We start from the raw sequence: 23,359 nt of genomic DNA, 5'->3' as shown, positions 1-23,359 counted from the left end.
AAAAATGCACCTTTATTTCCAAATAAAATATTGGCGCCATACATTGTGATAGGGACAAAATTTAAATGGTGTCATAACCGAGACAAACGGGCAAATAAAGTACATAGGTTTTAATTATGGTAGCGTGGATTATTTTAAAGCTATAATGGATGAAAACTGAGAAATAATGAATTTTTTCCATTTTGTCTTATTAATCCTGTTAAAATGCATTTATAAAAAATAATTCTTAGCAAAATGTACCACCCAAAGAAAGCGTAATTAGTGGCGGAAAAAACAAGATATAGATCAATAAATTGTGTTAAGTAGTGATAAAGTTATTAGCGAATGAATGGGAGGTGAAAATTGCTCTGATGCATAAGGTGAAAAGTCCCACGGGCTGAAATGGTTAAAGGACCACGGAAAAAGTAGGCAGTTAAAATCTGACAGAACTGACAGGTTTTGGGCCAGTCCATCTCCTCATGGGGGATGCTCAGGGTTTTCTTTGTTTTCAGCAGCATTTTCTGAACAGCAGTTTGACTGCCAAAATAGTAAGATACCAGCCAGCCTACTCACTTGCACACTATTTTGTCAGTTAGCCTTTGCAAATGTTGTTGAAAATAAAGAAAACCCTGAGAGCTCCCTGTTGATCTGTCTGAGAAAAGGTAGAGATTTCTTGTGGGAAAGGGAGCATCAGCTACTGACTGGGATGAAGTTCATCAAATCCTTGGTTACAGTTCCTCTTTAAAATTGTACACTGGGGAGCAGAGACATAACTCAAAGGACAATGCATCTTTTCCGTGCATGCGCAGACCTGTCATGCCGGCCGGCGTGATGACGCATTGCGTCATTAACCAGGAAGATTGGCCCGACACCAGGCCCTGGTGTCGCCGCTAACGGGGGGCCGGCGGAGGCTGAAGGAGAGGGGCCAGGAGGACACCGCGGGACCTCGTCGCCTACCATGAGCTGGAAGAAGCCCCAGGTAAGTGTATTCTTTTCTTTTAAATTAGGGCACTCCTCTGAGTACCTTTAATTAATGCCCCCCTTCCCCCCCCCCCCCCCCCCAAAAAAAAAACCACAACAACAACAACAAAGAACAGCAATAAGACAAATCGGGTTAAAGGAGTTGTTTGACTGTCCTCACTTCACATCACTCCCCACTTCACACACACAAATACACAAACACACAAAAGATGTAAGGAAATCTAAATGTATCCAACAGTATAGACATCAAGTTTTTAAAATGATATTTCCTATTTGTCTAATTTGAAAGCGTAATTAAGACTTACTAGAAGATTCTGCCAATCACTCAGTGCTAGCACGAGAGCCAATTTACTCCTCTGCCAAGCAGCATTCCTTAATTGATTTCTCAATTTATAAATATGTTAACCACATCAATGACCCATTTGAAAGAGTATTATGCATCCTCATGTTTACATTAACTTTTTTTTACTATTTTATTATTTCTTTCTTTTTCTTTTTACTGCTAGCCTTTTTTTTCTGTCTCATTGTTCATTCGTTATTAGATCCCTGGTCTCCATCCCACTGGAAGTGGTACGTGTGATTCGATGTGAAAATTGTATAAATGGTATAGCTGCAATTAAATCAAGCTTTTAAAATTCAGTTGAAAATTTGTGTACTTAAAGAGTCTGAAGCGAGAATAAATCTCGCTTCAGACCTCATAGGTGAAGGGACCCCCGTTTAGCGGCGCGATAGCGGCAGTTTAGCAGGGGCACACATGCCCCTGCTAACTATGAGCTCTGAAGCGAGATTTATTCTCGCTTCAGAGTCTCTTTAAGCTTTCTAAAATGTCTTGGTTTGATTGGTTACCCAATATACTGTACATGATTCTTATTTTCCCCCAATGTTTCCAATTATGGCATATCACCTTTATTATGTACCACATAAGTCACAGGTGTTAACCTCCAGTCCTCAAGGGCCATATCCTTGCCAATGTTTAGGATGGACTGAAAAATGGAGAAATGTGTTGTACTTGATGACCCACACCTTTCCCTATTCAGTCCCATCAAATAATTTGAGCTGTGCCAAAAATGTGTGAGGATCTCGGCCTTTGAGGACTGGAGTTCAACTTCCCTGAAAAAAGTAATTAATTTGGGGCTAATTTATCAATCCGCAGTAATATTACCGTGCACAGCAATATTACCTTTACTTACACGCAGAAGTACTGCGAGATACACTAGCAGCATGACCCGCGGAACATCAGTAGCGCAACCATTACTATGGAAACGCGTTACTAGGGTACCTGGGTCGCGCTACTAGCGTATCTTATGGTACATCCACATGTGAGTGCAGGTAATATTGCCGTGCACTCTGTGTCTGTGAGGGCTTTCTTTTCACAAATCACATTCAGTTGTTAGATTGAATGAATTGAGTGTATACATGTTTGTGTGCTGTGAGCAAAGAGATACTCTGCTGCATTCATTTATGAGGGGTTGTCAGCACTTATGCAAATTCTCATATAAAGTCAAGATAGTGCCTCTCTATTTTCTGTATGTGTTCTGATTTTAGAGAACACATACTATGGTGTGCCAGAAAACGCAGTCTGCAACTGCCATACAATTTAATCCCTAAAAAAATATTCTGAACTCTAATCCCTGTGTCATGTCACTGACTATCATTAGGATCTGACACTCACATCCTTAGTGACACGAGACAAAATAAGATCCTAAGAACAGTTAGTGACATGACGCAGAAATTAGAGTTCAAAATTTATTTTTACTTGGGATGTGGCCTGTGTTAAGGGGCGGAGTTAAGGGGCCCAGAGCTCCTGTACCTAGAGGCTTCTGATTTGTAAATCTGGCCCTGCCATCACTACCTGTTTTGCCACTGACAGTGGGTCATTACTGTAGTCCAGAAATGTTAGCTACAGCTGCAGTGAGCATGGATAAAGTTATTTGTGCTGACATCAGCCTTCCTAAAGATCCTGACACTTTTCCTAATGTTAGAGTCATAAGGTATGTGGCGCTAGACGTAAAAACTACAACTCAAAGTCAATTAACAATTTCAAAAGTCTAAGGGCTAGTTCACAGTGCTCAGTTGCGTTGCGGAAACATTCTGCATGTCAACTCACTGGCCATACAATTCTATGTGGCTGTTCACAGTACTGCAATGTAATTGATCACATTATTTGAAAGGTAGCCATACATCTAGCGATGATAGGCAGATTCGACCAAGAGAAAAATCTCTCTCTAATCGAACCTAATTAGAGAGAGAGATCTGTCAGAGTCAGAGGCGCTGAGCTTTGCACCAGACCTATTTGAGTTTTATGCTTTGTTTCTATTGCCTGATGAAGCACTTGCACTTTCTGGAGTATATAAATACATTTTTGTTGTTTTGAATACACACAACACTCGTGTGTGTCTGCTTGGAGGAGGTAAGCCTTAGTACGGTTTTCAATGATAACGTAATTATTTTGAATCAGGTTGAGGCATGATGTAATAACAGAATACGGAGTAAAGATCTTATTAGGAATTATTAACTTTTTATGAGTGTAGTGTTCCACATGTGTCTCTATTCAACAAATATAGTAACCCGAAATAAACCATATAAAACATCTATAATCCATAAACGTACCTGTTCTAAAAGCTCAACTTACCCCAAACACTAAATCTGTTAAAGCACTTGTTCATGCTCTTGTTTTTCATGATAATATGTAGGTAATAAAAATAATAATGAAAACATGGTTTATGAGCAATGCACAAAACTTTGTTTCATATTATTATTATTATTCCATATTATTATTTGCAATGCACAAAGTTTATTTTTATTACCTAGATAGGTGTGCAAAGCTGACTTCTTCTGCCGATGTCAGATGTTGCTTACATGAGAGAAAAGGGAGTCGGTGAGCCATTCAAGCTTATCCAATTGCCAGCCACATTAGCGAGTCAATGAGAAGGGTAGACCAGGTAGCTTTTCCATCTAAACACAGAGCTGACCCTGTCCGCCTCTGTTTGTTCTACACAGGAGCAAGGTCAAGTTATAGCTCTGTAATGTGTTAGCAGATCCCATTCTCCTGGTAACTGCATACCATGTGCACAGATCACAATTAAGCCTGTATAAATGCAAAGTGAAATGGGGATGCAAAAATTAAAATTTGGGACAATCACCTCCACCCGATAAAGAACTGTTGCCATTGCTGCAAAAAAGCACAATTCTGCATGCCTACAAAAATATAGTTGGTTGCAGTTTGAACTTGAAACGTAACTTTATTAGCATTAAATTACAAAAAGGTTTGTGTACCAATGATGCTTGCAGTTTGCTTTCTTTTAATGTAAGGGAGTTGTACTTTAAATTATAGTAGCCTCATTACAGAATAGCTGCCCAGTTATGACTGGGCTTTAGGAATAAAATATAAACGAGCAGAACATGCAGAGACAGCTTCTTCTCAGTCGCTACTAAATATTCTAACTTTCCCTGCATGTGCTCATTCAACAAAGGACACATTCCTAAATTGTCCAGTATCTCCTGTAAAACCTTTTGATCTTGTTGACAGTTTGGCTGTATTAGTGAGAGTGCACTGGTTAATCCTTAGCTTAACTCACTCTGTGGGGCACAGCCGGAGGCCTTTTCCAGCAGTAATCTGTCAGCAGAGACTAAACCTTAATCAAACAGGCAAGAGGATGCCGAAAGCAAACCAACAAGCGGCAGAAGTGCATCCTGGGGCCTTATTATTGTTTGAGACTTGTGTGTAACAAGTGTGTGACTCTTATGAAATATTTAAGCATTGAACACAAGAGCTGAATGGAGAGAAGGGTGTGTGATATAACATAGCAGATGGGTATCACCAGTCTGCTATTGCAAACTGCACTTCAAGGCAAGCAGAATACTGTATAACACAGGAGGATGTATAACATGAAAGTGTATACTCAAACTCATTAATTGCTCAATCCATTAAGGACTAGAGATGTTATTTATTTATTGTATTTATAAAGTGCCAACATATTACGCAGCGCTGACATGTTATGACACAAAGGGCCTTATTCACTCAGTTGAAGGACTGCAAATTGTAACACTTCCACCTTATATTGCCAAGCAGGATGTGACTGCATTTTGCCCAAGAAGTAATGGAGCCTTGAGGTGCAGGGAACTGCAGACTTAAAGGCTCTCTGCACATCAGAAGCCACAACTGGCTCTATTAACATGAATAAGGAATAGTGTACTGACATGCACATTTTCCTATTCATTGCCAGGTACAGTGGTTTGCAAAAGTATTCGGCCCCCTTGAAGTTTTCCACATTTTGTCATATTACTGCCACAAACATGAATCAATTTTATTGGAATTCCACATGAAAGACTAATACAAAGTGGTGTACACGTGAGAAGTGGAACGAAAATCATACATGATTCCAAACATTTAAAAAAAAAATAACTGCAAAGTGGAGTGTGCATAATTATTAAGCCCCGAGTCAACACTTTGTAGAACCACCTTTTGCTGCAATTACAGCTACCAGTCTTTTAGGGTACGTCTGTCTCTACCAGCTTTGCACATCTAGAGACTGAAATCCTTGCCCATTCTTCTTTGCAAAACAGCTCCAGCTCAGTCAGATTAGATGGACAGCGTTTGTGAACAGCAGTTTTCAGATCTTGCCACAGATTCTCGATTGGATTTAGATCTGAACATTGACTGGGCCATTCTAACACACGGATATGTTTTGTTTTAATCCATTCCATTGTTGCCCTGACTTTATGTTTAAGGTTGTTGTCCTGCAGGAAGGTGAACCTCCGCCCCAGTCTCAAGTCTTTTGCAGACTTCAAGAGGTTTTCTTCTAAGTTTGCACTGTATTTGGCTCCATCATCTTCCCACCAACTCTAATCAGCTTCCCTGTCCCTGTTGAAGAGAAGCACCCCCAGAGCATGATGCTGCCACCACCATATTTGACAGTGGGGATGGTGTGTTCAGAGTGATGTGCAGTGTTAGTTTTCCGCCACACATAGTGTTTTGCATTTTGGCCAAAAAGTTCAATTTTGCACATGACAGGCCTGGGTCCCGAGCACTGCCACTACTCGGGACCCCAGAACCAGCATGTAACACAATACGAGGGCGCAGGCAAGCCCTGGAGCTGCCACCACCAGGAACCTGCCCCCACCACTCCTTCAACTTACCAAACATAAAGGCCAACTTTGTGCAGTGCACGACTAATAGTTGTCCTATGGACAGATTCCCCCACCTGAGCTGTAGATCTCTGCAGCTCGTCCAGAGTCACCATGGGCCTCTTGACTGCATTTCTTACTTCCATTTCTGAATGATCGCTTGAACATGCTCCGTGGGATGTTCAAGGCTTTGGAATCTTTTTTGTAGCCTAAGCCTGCTTTAAATTTCTCAATAACTTTATCCTTGACCTGTCTGGTGTGTCTTTTGGACTTCATGGTGTTGTTGCTCCAAATATTCTCTTAGACAACCTCTGAGGCCGTCACAGAGCAGCTGCATTTGTACTGACATTAGATTACACACAGCTGCACTCTATTTAGTCATTAGCACTCATCAGGCAATGTCTATGGGCAACTGACTGCACTCAGACCAAAAGGGGGTGAATAATTACGCACACCCCACTTTGCAGTTATTTATTTGTAAAAAATGTATGGAATCATGTATGATTTTCATTCCACTTTTCACGGTCTTTCACGTGGAATACCAATAAAATTGATTCATGTTTGTGGCAGTAATATGACAAAATGTGGAAAACTTCAAGGGGGCTGAATACTTTTGCAAACCACTGTAACATACTGAATCAAATGCTTTATTCATAATAATAATAATTAAAAAAAATGTGTGTGTGTGTCATGTGTGTGTCACCGCGCAGCTTGGTGCCTGGCAAAAAAAAACAAAAAAAAAACCTCAACATGCATGAATGTATGCAAGTGCAGAGTGTAAAAAACAAACTCAGCTCATTACATTCAAAGTTAAAAAAAAAAAAAAAAGACAACACTGCCTGCCTCCCCCAAGACTTATTAACCCAATCAAGCATGCAGGTTGGGTGACAAGAGCAAAGTGCTCTACTCCCTGGGCAATACTAACTCACATGGCTGTTAACACTGAGTGGGTACAAAAGATGATCAATGGATTGCAACGTTTTATGATATATATTTTGTTGCACAATGCACACAGATTAAAATCAAATCAATCAAAAACAGTTATCAGTTTGCATCGGTCCAATTTCAGTCTGCATGTACTGTAAATTGTAGCCTCACATTGCAATTGAACATCTCATTGATCATCTCTAGTGGGTACTGTTCAAGAGAGAGGATAGCAAAAAAGCAACTGCTAAAAGCTTAGCTAAAATCAGTAATTTCATGTGTAAATCCACATACACTGCAAAGATTTTCAATTAAAAAAAAAGTTTCACTACAAGGGTGAACATGCATGCAACTGAATTGCACAACTGCTGTTTCACTCTCCTTTCAGCAATCTTCAGTATGATCTTATATGACCCAGATGGCACTTACAAACCTTTGACACCCAGCAGCAGATCATTTAACAAATCCAGTCTAGGCTTGCTGGATCCCACAGATTGTTCATTGCTCTGCAGCATTCTCTGACAGTAGTAAATCAGGGTCCCTGTGTCATGATAGAATTTAGTATGCCAGGCCTGTCTCTTAGCCACTTTCAGCTTTCTGTTCGTTGGTACATGCATGTTCATAGCTTCAGATGTATCAGGAGAGTAGAAGCATTGCCATAGATTAAAAAAAAAAGTTGGAAATCTGTTGACTGAAAAACAACCTTTTTTACAGACTTCAGAGAATGGAAAAAGATACCCTTTTAAAAAGATCTGAGCACTTTTAGCTGGGTCACTTCTTGAAAAATTCTCCATGACAGGGGCTTTAGATTAAGAACTAGCTGAACTGTGATTTCACCACTCAACCAACATATATCTTTTTGTTTGTTTTTTAAAGAATCTTTATTTTCAAGAACAAGATAACACAAAAGAACACTACATTGATTCATAAGTGCAGATGAACAGCAGCAAACCCGTGCTGCAGCTTAGGAAAGAATTGACACAGCAAACTGTAATTGCATAATAGAACCCGACAGGAAGGCAATATGAGAATACCATACCAATACCATGCCTATGGATGGCTGCCTCCCTGTGGGCCCAACACAACCTCTTACCGATCCCAACAAAGGGTTAATATAATTCCGAGCAGGAGAACCCAGGGCCCAAAGGGAACTGCTACCTGGGGACTCCAGCCTAAAGGTGGCCACTAATGGTCCAAACCCAGGGCCCAAAGGGAACTGCTACCTGGGGACTCTAGCCTAAAGGTGGCCACTAATGGTCCAATTTCTAGTGAAAAATCGTTAGAGCGATCAGAAATTCTGATCAGATTGGTTGTAAATAATCTTCGTTAATGGGCACAATCAATTAAAAACCATTATAAAACCAGTAGTCCGATTGGATTTGCGCTGAACCGAAATTTGGATTTTCTTGTTGGTTGTGATAGATAGGAAGCAAAAATTGGTTCATTGATGGAGTAGTGAACGATTTCACTTCCGAACAGAATTTCTGATCGCTCAAGCGATTTTTCCCTAGAAATTGGATTGTTAGTGGCCACCTTAAGGATGCTACAAGGAGATTGTGTAAGCCAGGGCTCACACTCAAATACAAAGTGGGCTGAAATTGTACACTGGGATCTAATCATGGGCCAACCTCAATGTCTACTGGCCATCTTCATCCCTTATACAGTTTCCAGGGGTCTAATGCCCCCCCTTCAGCTCCTATACAGTTATCTGGCGTCTAGTGGTCCTCCCTCCCCTATACAGTTCCCTGGTGTCTAGAGCCCGCCCCCCCTCCCCTATACAGTTCCATAGTGTTTAGTTATTTCGCCCATCTCCCTCATATGGCTTCCCTGGTGTTCTAGGGCTTCACCATCAATATAGCTTCCCTGGTGGGCCAAACATAATGCAAAGTGGGGAAACCCTTGAGGGCCGCGGGCCGGAGTTTGACATGTATGGTGTAAGCTACCATCTAGAGCAGTATCAAACTGAGTATGTGAAACATGGATGCGTGCCTGTAGGGCAAACATAGGCCTTGATACACTAAAGCTACTGCGCACAAATAGCACGGTTTAATATTAGCGTGGTAGCTTTAGTGAATCAAGGCCATAAAGAGGTAAAGAATAGTAGAAAGAAAGAAAAGAGGGAAAGGAAAAAAGGGGGAAGCAAAGAAAGAAGGACGGGGAGGCCTGGTCGCAGCACTATAGGAGGTACTGGGGGACCTACAACAAATTGAGATCGAAGAAGTTCCTAAATGCAAGTAAATAAACACTAAAATAATGTCAGGAAGAGTGTCATGTCAATAAAAGAACCCGGATCCATCAACTACTTAGATCTGTGTTTTATGATATACTACTACATGTCTATGACAAATGCCTGCATTTCAGGAAAAGGTGAGAGACACAGAGCTTAGGAGATTCACTGAGAAGAAATGGGACAGGGCCTGCAAATTTATTAAAAGTTCTTCTCTTTCAAATACGTGTTATAACATTTTAGCATACTGGTATAAAACATCTGAGGCTCTGTATATAATTAAGGCCTGTTTCCAATTTGCACGGCATGCCCATAGTAAGAGCTTATTCCGGCACAGCTGTGATGTTAGACGCATATGAATCTCTTCCATGTCATGCAATACATCCACATGTAGTATGAGGGCCAGATTTGAATTATATGAACAGATTGTGTAGGTAAGCTCTCAAATTACATTTTTTCAATAAAGTTGGACAATGATTGGAAGTGTCTACCAGGGTTCAGATATGTCTACAAAAATATGTTTACACCTCTAGCATCTTGTAGAGGAAGTACAATGGCCTTAAAACGGTTTAAAACCCTGACATAATATTCAATAAAAACATGTTTTCCTACTTTTTATATGCCATATGGTTATCATATTTGCATTTGTACATAAGTATTATTATTTATTTAGAAATTATACATTCCCAAAAGTACAGTTTTTTTCTTTGCGAGCTGACTTTGCATTTCATTAATAACTGGTTTTATTCATTATGTATTAAATTCAGAAATGCTTTGAGTCTCTGTGTGTCCAGCAGCTTCTCCACAGTCAGAGAATGTGTCACATTTCTCACTTGATACATTTAACCACTTAAGGACTGCAGTCATAAAACCCCTTAAGGACCAGAGCCTTTTTTTCCATTCGGACCACTGCAGCTTTCACAGTTTATTGCTCAGTCATACAACCTACCACCTAAATGAATTTTACCTCCTTTTCTTGTCACTAATACAGCTTTCTTTCGGTGCTATTTGATTGCTGCTGCGAGTTTTACTTTTTATTATATTCATCAAAAAAGACATGAATTTTGTCAAAAAAATGACTTTTTTAACTTTCTGTGCTGACATTTTTCAAATAAAGTAAAATTTCCTATACATTTGAGCGCGAAAGTTATTCTGCTACATGTCTTTGATAAAAAAAAAAAACATTCAGTGTATATTTATTGGATTGGGTAAAAGTTATAGCGTTTACAAACTATGGTGCCAAAAGTGAATTTTCCCATTTTCAAGCATCTCTGACTTTTCTGCGCACCTGTCAGGTTTCATGAGGGGCTAAAATTCCAGGATAGTACAAATCCCCCCCAAATGACCCCATTTTGGAAAGAAGACATCCCAAAGTATTCAGTGAGAGGCATGGTGAGTTCATAGAAGATTTTATTTTTTGTCACAAGTTAGCGGAAAATGACACTTTGTAACAAAAAAAAAAAAAAAAAAAGTTTCCATTTCTTCTAACTTGCGACAAAAAAAAATGAAATCTGCCACGGACTCACTATGCTACTCTCTGAATACCTTGAAGTGTCTACTTTCCAAAATGGGGTCATTTGTGGGGTGTGTTCACTGTCCTGGCATTTTGGGAGGTGCCTAATTGTAAGCACCCCTGTAAAGCCTAAAGATGCTTATTGGACTTTGGGCCCCTTAGCGCAGTTAGGCTGCAAAAAAGTGCCACACATGTGGTATTGCCGTACTCAGGAGAAGTAGTATAATGTGTTTTGGGGTGTATTTTTACACATACCCATGCTGGGTGGGAGAAATATCTCCGTAAATGACAATTGTTTTATTTTTTTTACACACAATTGTCAATTTATAGAGATATTTCTCCCACTCAGCATGGGTATGTGGAAAAATACACCCCAAAACACATTATACTACTTCTCCTGAGTACGGCGATACCACATGTGTGGCACTTTTTTGCACCCTAACTGCGCTAAGGGGCCCAAAGTCCAATGAGTACCTTTAGGATTTCACAGGTCATTTTGAGAAATTTCGTTTCAAGACTGCTCCTCACGGTTTAGGGCCCCTAAAATGCCAGGACTGTATAGGAATCCCACAAATTACCCCATTTTAGAAAGAAGACACCCCAAGGTATTCCATTAGGAGGATGGTGAGTTCATAGAAGATTTTTTTTTTTTGTCACAAGTTAGCGGAAATTGATTTGAATTGTTTTTTTTCACAAAGTGTCATTTTCTGCTAACTTGTGACAAAAATAAAATCTTCTATGAACTCACCATACTCCTAACGGAATACCTTGGGGTGTCTTCTTTCTAAAATGGGGTCATTTGTGGGGTTCCTATACTGCCCTGGCATTTTAGGGGCCCTAAACCGTGAGGAGTAGTCTTGAAACCAAATGTCGCAAAATGACCTGTGAAATCCTAAAGGTACTCATTGGACTTTGGGCCCCTTAGCGCACTTAGGGTGCAAAAAAGTGCCACACATGTGGTACCGCCGTACTCAGGAGAAGTAGTATAATGTGTTTTGGGGTGTATTTTTACACATACAGATGCTAGGTGGGAGAAATATCTCTGTAAATGACAATTATTTGATTTTTTTTACACACAATTGTCCATTTACAGAGAGATTTCTCCCACCCAGCATGGGTATGTATAAAAATACACCTCAAAACACATTATACTACTTCTTCTGAGTACGGCGATACCACATGTGTGACACTTTTTTGCAACCTAGGTGCGCTAAGGGGCCTAACGTCCTATTCACAGGTCATTTTGAGGCATTTGGATTCTAGACTACTCCTCACGGTTTAGGGCCCCTAAAATGCCAGGGCAGTATAGGAACCTCACAAGTGACCCCATTTTAGAAAGAAGACACCCCAAGGTATTCCGTTAGGGGTATGGTGAGTTCATAGAAGATTTTTTTTTTGTCACAAGTTAGCGGAAAATGACACTTTGTGAAAAAAAAAACAATACATATCAATTTCCGCTAACTTGTGACAAAAAATAAAATCTTCTATGAACTCACCATACTCCTAACGGAATACCTTGGGGTGTCTTCTTTCTAGAATGGGGTCATTTGTGGGGTTCCAATACTGCCCTGGCATTTTAGGGGCCCTAAACCGTGAGGAGTAGTCTTGAACCCAAATGTCTCAAAATGACCTGTGAAATCCTAAAGGTACTCATTGGACTTTGGGCCCCTTAGCACAGTTAGGCTGCAAAAAAGTGTCACACATGTGGTATCGCCGTACTCAGAAGAAGTAGTATAATGTGTTTTGTGGTGTATTTTTACATATAACCATGCTGGGTGGGAGAAATATCTCTGTAAATGACACATTTTTGATTTTTTTTACACACAATTGTCCATTTACAGAGAGATTTCTCCCACCCAGCATGGGTATGTGTAAAAATACACCACAAAACACATTATACTACTTCTCCTGAGTATGGCGATACTACATGTGTGACACTTCTTTGCAGCCTAGGTGCGCTAAGGGGCCCAACGTCCTATTCACAGGTCATTTTGAGGCATTTGTTTTCTAGACTACTCCCTACGGTTTAGGGCCCCTAAAATGCCAGGGCAGTATAGGAACCCCACAAGTGACCCCATTTTAGAAAGACGACACCCCAAGGTATTCCGTTAGGGGTATGGTGAGTTCATAGAAGATTTTATTTTTTGTCACAAGTTAGTGAAAAATGACACTTTGTGAAAAAAACAATAAAAATCCAATTTCCGCTAACTTTTGACAAAAAATAAAATCTTCTATGAACTCATCATACACCTAACAGAATACCTTGGGGTGTCTTCTTTCTAAAATGGGGTCACTTGTGGGGTTCCTATACTGCCCTGGCATTTTACGGGCCCAAAACTGTGAGTAGTCTGGAAACCAAATTTCTCAAAATGACTGTTCAGGGGTATAAGCATCTGCAAATTTTGATGACAGGTGGTCTATGAGGGGGCAAATTTTGTGGAAACGGTCATAAGCAGGGTGGCCTCTTAGATGACAGGATGAATTGGGCCTGATCTGATGGATAGGAGTGCTAGGGGGGTGACAGGAGGTGATTGATGGGTGTCTCAGGGGGCGGTTAGAGGGGAAAATAGATGCAATCAATGCACTGGGGAGGTGATCGGAAGGGGGTCTGAGGGGGATCTGAGGGTTTGGCCGAGTGATCAGGGCCCACACGGGGCAAATTAGGGCCTGATCTGATGGGTAGGTGTGCTAGGGGGTGACAGGAGGTGATTTATGGGTGTCTCAAGGTGTGATTAGAGGGGGGAAATAGATGCAAGCAATGCACTAGCGAGGTGATCAGGGCTGGGGTCTGAGGGCGTTCTGAGGTGTGGGCGGGTGATTGGGTGCCCGCAAGGGGCAGATTAGGGTCTAATCTGATGGGTAACAGTGACAGGTGGTGATAGGGGGTGATTGATGGGTAATTAGTGGGTGTTTAGAGGAGAGAATAGATGTAAACACTGCGCTTGGGAGGTGATCTGATGTCGGATCTGCGGGCGATCTATTGGTGTGGGTGGGTGATCAGATTGCCCGCAAGGGGCAGGTTAGGGGCTGATTGATGGGTGGCAGTGACAGGGGGTGATTGATGGGTGGCAGTGACAGGGGGTGATTGACAGGTGATCAGTGGGTTATTACAGGGAAGAACGGATGTGAATAATAAACTGGCGAATCGATAAGGGGGGGTTTGAGGGCAATCTGAGCGTGTGGGCGGGCGATTGGGTGCCCGCAAGGGTCTAATCTGATGGGTAACAGTGACAGGTGGTGATAGGGGGTGATTGATGGGTGATTGATGGGTAATTAGTGGGTGTTTAGAGGAGAGAATAGATGTAAACGATGGATTTGGGAGGTGATCTGATGTCGGATCTGCGGGCGATCTATTGGTGTGGGTGGGTGATCAGATTGCCCGCAAGGGGCAGGTTAGGGGCTGATTGATGGGTGGCAGTGACAGGGGGTGATTGATGGGTGGCAGTGACAGGGGGTGATTGACAGGTGATCAGTGGGTTATTACAGGGAAGAACGGATGTAAATAATGCACTGGCGAATCGATAAGGGGGGGGGTTGAGGGCAATCTGAGCGTGTGGGCGGGCGATTGGGTGCCCGCAAGGGTCTAATCTGATGGGTAACAGTGACAGGTGGTGATAGGGGGTGATTGATGGGTAATTAGTGGGTGTTTAGAGGAGAGAATAGATGTAAACGATGGATTTGGGAGGTGATCTGATGTCGGATCTGCGGGCGATTTATTGGTGTGGGTGGGTGATCAGATTGCCCGCAAGGGGCAGGTTAGGGGCTGATTGATGGGTGGCAGTGACAGGGGGTGATTGATGGGTGGCAGTGACAGGGGGTGATTGACAGGTGATCAGTGGGTTATTACAGGGAAGAACGGATGTAAATAATGCACTGGCGAATCGATAAGGGGGGGGTTGAGGGCAATCTGAGCGTGTGGGCGGGCGATTGGGTGCCCGCAAGGGTCTAATCTGATGGGTAACAGTGACAGGTGGTGATAGGGGGTGATTGATGGGTGATTGATGGGTAATTAGTGGGTGTTTAGAGGAGAGAATAGATGTAAACGATGGATTTGGGAGGTGATCTGATGTCGGATCTGCGGGCGATCTATTGGTGTGGGTGGGTGATCAGATTGCCCGCAGGGGGCAGGTTAGGGGCTGATTGATGGGTGGCAGTGACAGGGGGTGATTGACGGGTGATTGACGGGTGATTGATGGGTGATTGACGGGTGATTGACAGGTGATCAGGGGGGATAGATGCATACAGTACACAGGGGGGGGGAGGGTCTGGGGGGGTCTGGGGAGAATCTGAGGGGTGGGGGGGTGATCAGGAGGGAGCAGGGGGCAGTTTAGGGACTAAAAAAAAAAATAGCGTTGACAGATAGTGACAGGGAGTGATTGATGGGTGATTAGGGGGGTGATTGTGTGCAAATGGTGGTCTGGGGGGTGGGCAGGGGGGGGTCTGAGGGGTACTGTGGGCGATCAGGGGGCAGGGGGGGGCAGATCAGTGTGTTTAGGTGCAGACTAGGGTGGCTGCAGCCTGCCCTGGTGGTCCCTCGGACACTGGGACCACCAGGGCAGGAGGCAGCCTGTATAATACACTTTGTAAACATTACAAAGCGTATTATACGCTTCCTATCGGGGGATCGTCGGGTTAACAACCCGCCGGCGCTTCCGATTGGCCGGCGGGTTGACGTCGCAGGTGGGCGGAGCCTATTGCCGGTGGATGCGCGCGCATCCCAGCGCGCGATCCCCGGCCAGAGAGTGCCCCAGGACCTGACGCCAATCTGCGTTACGTGGTCCTGGGGCTGCCACTTTGCCGCCGCCAATATGAAGTAGGCGGTCGGCAAGTGGTTAAGTAAACACAAGATAACATTATCTACAACTTGAGATACGTCCACATTTCACTGCACTGAACTTTCAAGCTCTGTGTGTAACCCTTTGAATGCTGGTCTAGTAAAAAAAAAAAATGCTGGTTGTATAGAATATGCTGTAAATAATTTTTTAGAGCAAAGAAGAAATGCTGGGTTATAGTCCGCTTTAAAATCTGGGCAGGGTAAGGAACAGAACACCACTAGCATAAAGTAGGGTACAAACACAAATAAAGTGAAATACCTGACTTGGCATTAGGGAATACCTACAGTAGATGCAAACTGGGGCCAGTTCTTGCGCATGCACATTCAGAAATGCAAGGTCATGGGTACTGTAATGTGCATATCCCCGGCCAAGCTCATATACACTCGAGTGGGCATGTGCACGGAATCAAGTGTTCAACCAGGTCACCCAGGGACACGGATAATACGAAACACTTAGGTGAGGGTTGAAAATATTTTTAATCTTATTGCAGACATTTTAATAAATCTAGGTCAGTGTTCTCCCCAGAATTTTTTTTCCAGCCGGGTGGCATGAAAAAGTAGCTGGGTGGGAAAGTAAGGTCACATTGAGTGGAGAAGGAGGGTCACGCTGGGGAAGGGGGGGGGGGGGGGGAGGCTAGGGACAAGGTTGTATCTGTAGAGGATCACCAAAAGTGTCAGGTGGGGTATTTTGATCACCCTGGGTAATACTAGGTGTGAGAGAAGATTGCGCCGAGTTCTACTGGATGTGGAGGTAGTACCACTGAAAGCTATCAGGTGGGGAGGGAGATCTCACCCTTGGTGCAGCTCATGTGGGTGAGGGGTTCATACTAGATGCCTCACACTGTGTTGCTAGTGGATTGAGGGTACATGACTGGCTGCTGCTAATGGACAGGGAACCATCTCCCTTTGGGTTGTACGGAGGGGCGGGATCACACTCTTTGATATATATCAGCTCCTCCCTGGCTTGCATAGGCAGAACAGACTCATCAGAGTCCAGGAGAGATTAGTTTATAAAGGATTGCAGTCTGGAGACACAAGACTTTTCCGTCACAAGCACACATATAGAACAAGAGAGCTATGTGCTTCCACAGCCACTGGCTCTCACACAGTTATGTCTGCAGTTTACTCTGCAGCTGACTCCACAGACAGCATTCCATCTTTCACCATGACCTGCCCGGGATCCTCCTGCTATAAATCACAGCCCACCACACACTGTTCCGTCCCGCTGTCTGCTCATTTATGACTCCAGCACATGTTTCTCCCCTGTGCTATGAATCACAGACCGCTGCACTGCTCCGTCCCGCTTTATGCACTGAACTTCGTGCACATAAATTAACACATTTAGCCGGTCAATGATTGCGCTCTGCCTGCCTCTAGTCTCTGCGCAGCACATCCCCACACAGCTTTCACTTACAGACAGTCATGAGCCTCTGCAGTGACAGTCGGCAGCAAGCGCTATGGTCACACCTCTTACCATACGCTGAGCCAATCAGTGCAGGAGCTCTCTGGGAAGCATGAGATCTCGTGCACAGAGGGGAAGAAGCACATCCTAACAGCCGGGCACTTTTCAGTGAAGAGTGCGGCTCGCAGTGACAGCGATTTCATCAGCCGGGCGGTAACTTATCTTACCCGGGCGCTCCGCCCGGCTGATTGATCCTGGGGAGAACACTGTAGGTCAGGTTTGCAAGATGACTTATATTCTCCAATGTTCTCTAGCTTGGAGGAACTACAGTATCGCAAATCAAGTCCTATGTGACTGGACATTCCTTAATGGACAGTTGTCATAAGCCCCAAGTGTCAGAAGCACCATATACAGCCAACATTAGTTCACTGTGCTATAGGTTTCTGTGTAGTATTGCATGCTGTTAGGAAAAATTTAGAACATTTCACACATTACGGCATTAGTTGACTATTACCTTTTATCATTTTTATGGCATTTTGCCATTCAAGCAAGAGAAGAAATGTAATCAATTTCCTTTATTTTAATGTGTACAAAAGCAACCACAAGCTACAGAAATTCAATTAAAGGTGCTTAGCTAACTAAACTTTATGAATTGATGTTCTAGAGAACTATGGTATCATACAAATCTTTTACATAAAAAAAAAGAGATACAAAAATCACACCTAAACAAAGACTTTATAAATGTAAGGTTGATAAAGACATAAAACAAGACACAGGATCTCATTATCCACTGACAGCATTTTAGCATTGAGAACAAATTTATATGTGTAGATTGTGGTGTACTATATAAGGCATAGAGAATCTTCATTAAAGTTTCGCACATGACCACACAAACAAGTGAACAAGAAGGCATCTCAGAGTAGCACAAACACTTGTTAAAAATAATTAGGCTGCTGAGCTGAATGAAGAAGGAATATTAACAGTTCTAACTTGCATTTCTTAATGTGTCTGGTGCAATTTATTAACCACATGAAACTGATGCCCACATCCCAACTATGGAAGAACTGTGTCTGATAATCAAACATTTCTAATCAGGTGGCTTGATTCTCTGCAGAGACAGACTCTATCTGCTGAGTTTAAAGGGACCCTTAACTAAAAAAAAACAAAAACATGGGTTTCACTTACCTGGGGCATTTACCAGCCCGCTGCAGCCATCCTGCAGCCCGCGGGATTTTTCACCTTATGCATCAGAGCAATTTTCCCCTCCCATTCATTCGCTAATAACTTTATCACTACTTAACACAATTTATTGATCTATATCTTGTTTTTTCCGCCACTAATTAGGCTTTCTTTGGGTGGTACATTTTGCTAAGAATTATTTTTTATAAATGCATTTTAACAGGATTAATAAGAAAAAAATGGGAAAAAAAATCATTTCTCAGTTTTCGTCCATTATAGCTTTAAAATAATCCGCACTACCATAATTAAAACCTAATTAAAACCTATGTATTTTATTTGCCCATTTGTCTCGGTTATGACACCATTTAAATTTTGTCCCTATCACAATGTATGGTGCCAATATTTTATTTGGAAAGGTGCATTTTTTCCGTTTTGCGTCCACTATTTACAAGCTTATAATTTAAAAAATGTTCGTAGTATACCCCCTTCAAATGCATATTTAAAAAGTTCAGACCCTTAGGTAACTATTTATGTGTTGTTGTTTTTTTTTTTTTATTGTAATTTTTTTCTTTTTCCATTAAACATTTTATTTGGGTAATATTTTGGTGTGGGAAATAAACAGTAAATTTTTTTATGTTATTATATGTGTAAATTGTAATGTAAAAAGTACGTAGATGTAGTTTTACTATTTGGCCACAAGATGGCCACCTTGAGGGTTTTTTTCTCCTTGTGCTTCTCGCTAACCGGAAGCACAAGGAGGACGCGGAAAATTTTATTTGCAGAAAGACTGAAGCCTCTTGTAAGACGCTTCGGTTTTTCTGCTGGGGACACAGATCGGTGATCAGGAACCATGTTCCCGTTCACTGATCCCAGGGCTACACGGGATCGCGCGCGGGAGTACGCCGGAGCGCGGCACTGCAGCAGAGCAGCCGCCTGGAAGTGAGCATCACGTCCGGGCGGCTGAAATGGTTAAACATATGACTGAGACTTGGTAATTGGACCAGCCCTGGGACCAGAGGGGACCACTAGGGGCCCTCCTTCATCCATCTAAGTAATCCTTAAACTGTTTCCTTACTCTAAATACACCTCTGCCACTGCCACTGTCCTTGGTAGGTTTTGGGGCTCCATATCAATACAGTACTTGGGGAGCCATGTAAAACTCGCACTGGGTCCCCAAGCTCCTTTTAGGGCTCTGTTATCCTAAATTTTCTTTGAAGTACTGGACAGCAGCAGATAAGACTGTGTACAAAGGAAACCATGCAGAGATATTAAGGATTATTGATGCATTGATATAAGTAGCAAACTACTGTTTCTATCACTGTGCATCTGAATAGTGAATGAGGTGTATTTGCAATGGCTGCTGCCATCACTAGCTGTAATGTGACCTGGGGGTTGGTGGAAGGGCATTGTGATCATAGAAGGGCATTATGATGAGTTGGGATATACCAGGGTTTACTGTATCTTTTGCCAAAATACTCCTTTAATACATACTGTAGGAATATGCAGAATGAGCATGACAACCATAACAGTTAAGGGAAAGCAATGTCAAAGACACTAACAGGAAAAGATTGTGCAAATGTATTCATCATCATTTTATTATCCAGTCAACATAAAGGTTGTGAAATTGGAAGAGTATTCTTCTCCTAATTATATATCACTGTCCAATCGGCGACATTGATTAACCACTTCAAATTCTTGGGTTTCTACTCCTTAAGATTCCTGTAAGTTTTGACATATCAGCTGTGTCGCTATTGATACAGCAATAACTTTTATTACCTATGCCATCAAAGTGATAAATATATTATTAGTATTTTTTACTTTCTTTGGGTAATTTTTTTCCCCAAGTATTGATGTCACAGGCATTTTATCTAGGAAAATTAGGCCTAAATGCAAAAATTACAAGTTTTCAATTTTTATATGACAAGTGCCACAGTTTTAAATCACCTCATAAAACATTATTTGGCTCATCCCAGTTAAAATGATACCATACATGTCATATTTCATCACTAGTTGGGCATGTAGTGTACCATTATCGCCAGTCTGTGTCTCTGTATCGATTGCATGCGATCACTAAGGCGCACATTTTGGGGACCCCAGTGCTATAGTATGATCAGTATGAGAACATTAGAGACCAACATAACCCAAGACTTAATGTTATAGTTGGATAGAGTAGAAATAAAACCTCTCTGGACATTCTGGTTATCAACCCTGCATAACTCGCCACCACTGGAAATTTTCTCCCTATCTATTCAAAATATAGTATAAATCCCTTAAAAGAGAAAAGGAAATAGAAATTTAAGTGAAGAGAGACTAAAGAGTTATTCCCCCCTCCCCCCCCCAAAAAAAAAAATACACTTATGTAGTTGTGTAGAAGGTATTTGCAAGTCCTTATTCTTTCACAAATTCAAAAACTAAAGCACTTACACATCTCGCTGAAAGCAAGAAGTTATTGAATCAGGATGATACCATTTATTGGCTAACCTAAAAGAATAAGAGTAAGCAAGCTTTCGGCCGTATAGCCTTGGGTCAGGCTTCAATCCTGTTGAAGCCTGACGAAGGCTATACAGCCGAAAGCTTGCTTACTCTTATTCTTTTAAGTAAGCCAATAAATGGTATCATCCTAATTCAAAACTTCTTGCTTGTACTGATGACTAACACAGCACAATACCCTACTGTTACTACATCTCACTGAATAACACTATGAGGAATCATATAGCTCAGCCCTGCAGTCAGTCCTATAGACCCTGTATTGCTGCAGTACAGCATAGACACAGCCATGGGATTCAGCAAATACACAGTATACATTTAAAAAGCATCTACTCTGGCCAACATACCATGTATTTAAAATGTAAGTGTTGTAAATATTCATAGTATTTTTTTATTTTTTTTTGCATTTCAGAGTACTGAGACTATGAAACTGTCCTGTATAAATACATTGTGTGACCATTCGCTGCACAGGTCTGCATCACAAATGCTATTTTTCCCCTCTTGAGTGTCTGCACATTTTGAAGGGCTCAGAAATGTCAAAATCCACAATTTCCATAGAATAAACAATGCAAAAGTGCTCACTAAAGTGTGAGCTAATATCGATTGGCAATAGCCATTCCCTAAACTGCTTTAATAACCAATAATGGTTGACACATCTTAATGACTAGACAGTAATGATAGCCTTCTGTCAAGAGTCATGACAGCTCATTTACCAGAAAATAGTGCAAGAAGAGCAAGAGTGATCTAATGGAAATGATACAATCTTTGAAATGCTACCTTACACAATTAATTCCTCCCATTTTTGATTCATATGCCAAAAGTAACACAATATAGATGAAACTAGAGCATGTTGACTGCTTTAAGAGAGAATCAATTTTATATACTTTACAATGCACAGTAAATCTACTGACTATGAGCTATGCATTTATTACAGAAGGCAATAAATAACAGAACTAACAGAATATTAGTGTACCCATCACTGGAAGTGGGAAAATACAACATTTGAGCATTAAAATGCAAGTTTCAGAATACACATAATAACAACCTGGCAGGACATCCAAAAATAAACGTAAGCCATGGATAAGCTAACACGGCCAGAACTTAAAAAAAAAGCTACAAAAGCACGGCCTTCATCAACAAAGAGGAGCACAAGTATATATACATTTTCGACACCTATAAGAAGAAAAAAGTGTTAACACACAGGAGGTAGTGATTTTGAATTTGAAAACATGCAGGTTTATAATTAGAAGACTGTTGTGATGCCAGGGAAAACAGTGAATTAAACTAGAGGCAAAATATTTGACCTATGGACCGGAGCTTTAGGTGGCATTTAAAGGGTACCTGAACCTAAGAAAAGTATTAAAAATAAACACAAGATGCACGTGTAAATGAACAGTGCATCTAGTTCCAACTAAATCTAGTCAGGACTGCCTCCCCAGAAGCTGCAGTGCTCACATGTTTTCTGTGCATGTGTCATCACCCTACTCAGGCTCATCCTGCTGCTCGCGCACCTCCTCAGGTTCCTCCTCCTCTTTATCCTACTACACATGTGTGTGCATTGCTATCAATCAAGGATGAGCTCTGTGTACTGTGCTATGACAAGGGCTCTGGGTGCCAACCTGGAAGCTTCAGCCTATCACCGCGGATTGTTCCTGTGTGCCCTAGGCAGAAAGCCGTGTCACACGGCTGTCCCCAGTACAGCGCTGCTGTAGATTGCAGCGCTGTACAGTGTTACTAGACGGCGGTTTCGCCATCTAACAGTCTCAAGCTGCGGCCGCTGGGAGACTGAAGGCGGTGCGGAGTGATCTCCTGCAATCCCCGCCCGCAGCCATTCACGCCAATCGGCGTGGAGTGGTCCTGGGGCTGCCACTGCGTTCACGCCAATCGGTGTGGAGCGTTCGGCTAGGGGTTGAACAATATAAATTCCCTGGCTGTCCTGCTGATCTTCTGCCTCTAATACTTTTAGGCACAGACCCTGAACAAGCATAGGCAGATAAGGTGTTTCTGACATCACGGCCACCGATTGGCCACCGGGATAAAGGAAGAAGAGAAGAGATGGGGATCCTGGTGGCCGGCAATGGAAGCCTGGAGTCTGATCACGCGCGGGTCCCAGGTAAGTCGCAGTAGCATTGATTTTGCCTAGCCCACGCATAGCTCGGGATTACCGCTCCCAACATCTAATTCTTAGCCCCACACGGGAAGATAAACACAGAAAATGCAGTTTGCTGGCTTCCAAGGAGGACAAACAGAAGAAGTCAAAGGCTTTGAAGAGAATGTGGGAGGTAAAGATTGCATCAGTATGTTTATTTTTACTTTTTTCCATTCAGGTTTGCTTTAAAGGGCAGCGTAGTGGCGTAGTGGTTAGCGCTCTCGCCTTGCAATGCTGGGGCCCCGGTTTAAATCCCAGCCAGGTCAACATCTGTAAGGAGTTTGTATGTTCTCCCCGTGTCTGCGTGGGTTTACTCCGGGTACTCTGGTTTCCTCCCACATCCCAACAACATACAGATATTGACTTCCCCCTAAATTGGCCCTAGACTACAATATATACACTACCCAATACATACATAGACATATGAGTATGGTAGCGATTAGAATGTGAGCCCTTCAGAGGGACAGTTAAGTAACAAGACAATATACTCTGTACAGTGCTGCGGAAGATGTCGGTGCTATATAAATACCAAATAATAATAATAATAATAAAAAGAG

At 42.2% G+C, this 23,359-nt stretch overlaps 1 protein-coding gene across 1 annotated transcript in view; it reads right to left on the bottom strand.

Moving 5' to 3' along the window:
- The window catches only part of LRMDA (leucine rich melanocyte differentiation associated), a 1,235,169-nt gene that overhangs the window by 1,092,506 nt on the left and 119,304 nt on the right, over positions 1-23,359 (bottom strand). The gene's annotated exons all lie outside the window — the stretch shown is intronic.

This window comes from Hyperolius riggenbachi, chromosome 10 (genome assembly GCF_040937935.1).
Source record: "Hyperolius riggenbachi isolate aHypRig1 chromosome 10, aHypRig1.pri, whole genome shotgun sequence".
Classification (NCBI taxonomy): Eukaryota; Metazoa; Chordata; class Amphibia; order Anura; family Hyperoliidae; genus Hyperolius; species Hyperolius riggenbachi.
This window is presented reverse-complemented; position numbering and strand designations above follow the sequence as displayed.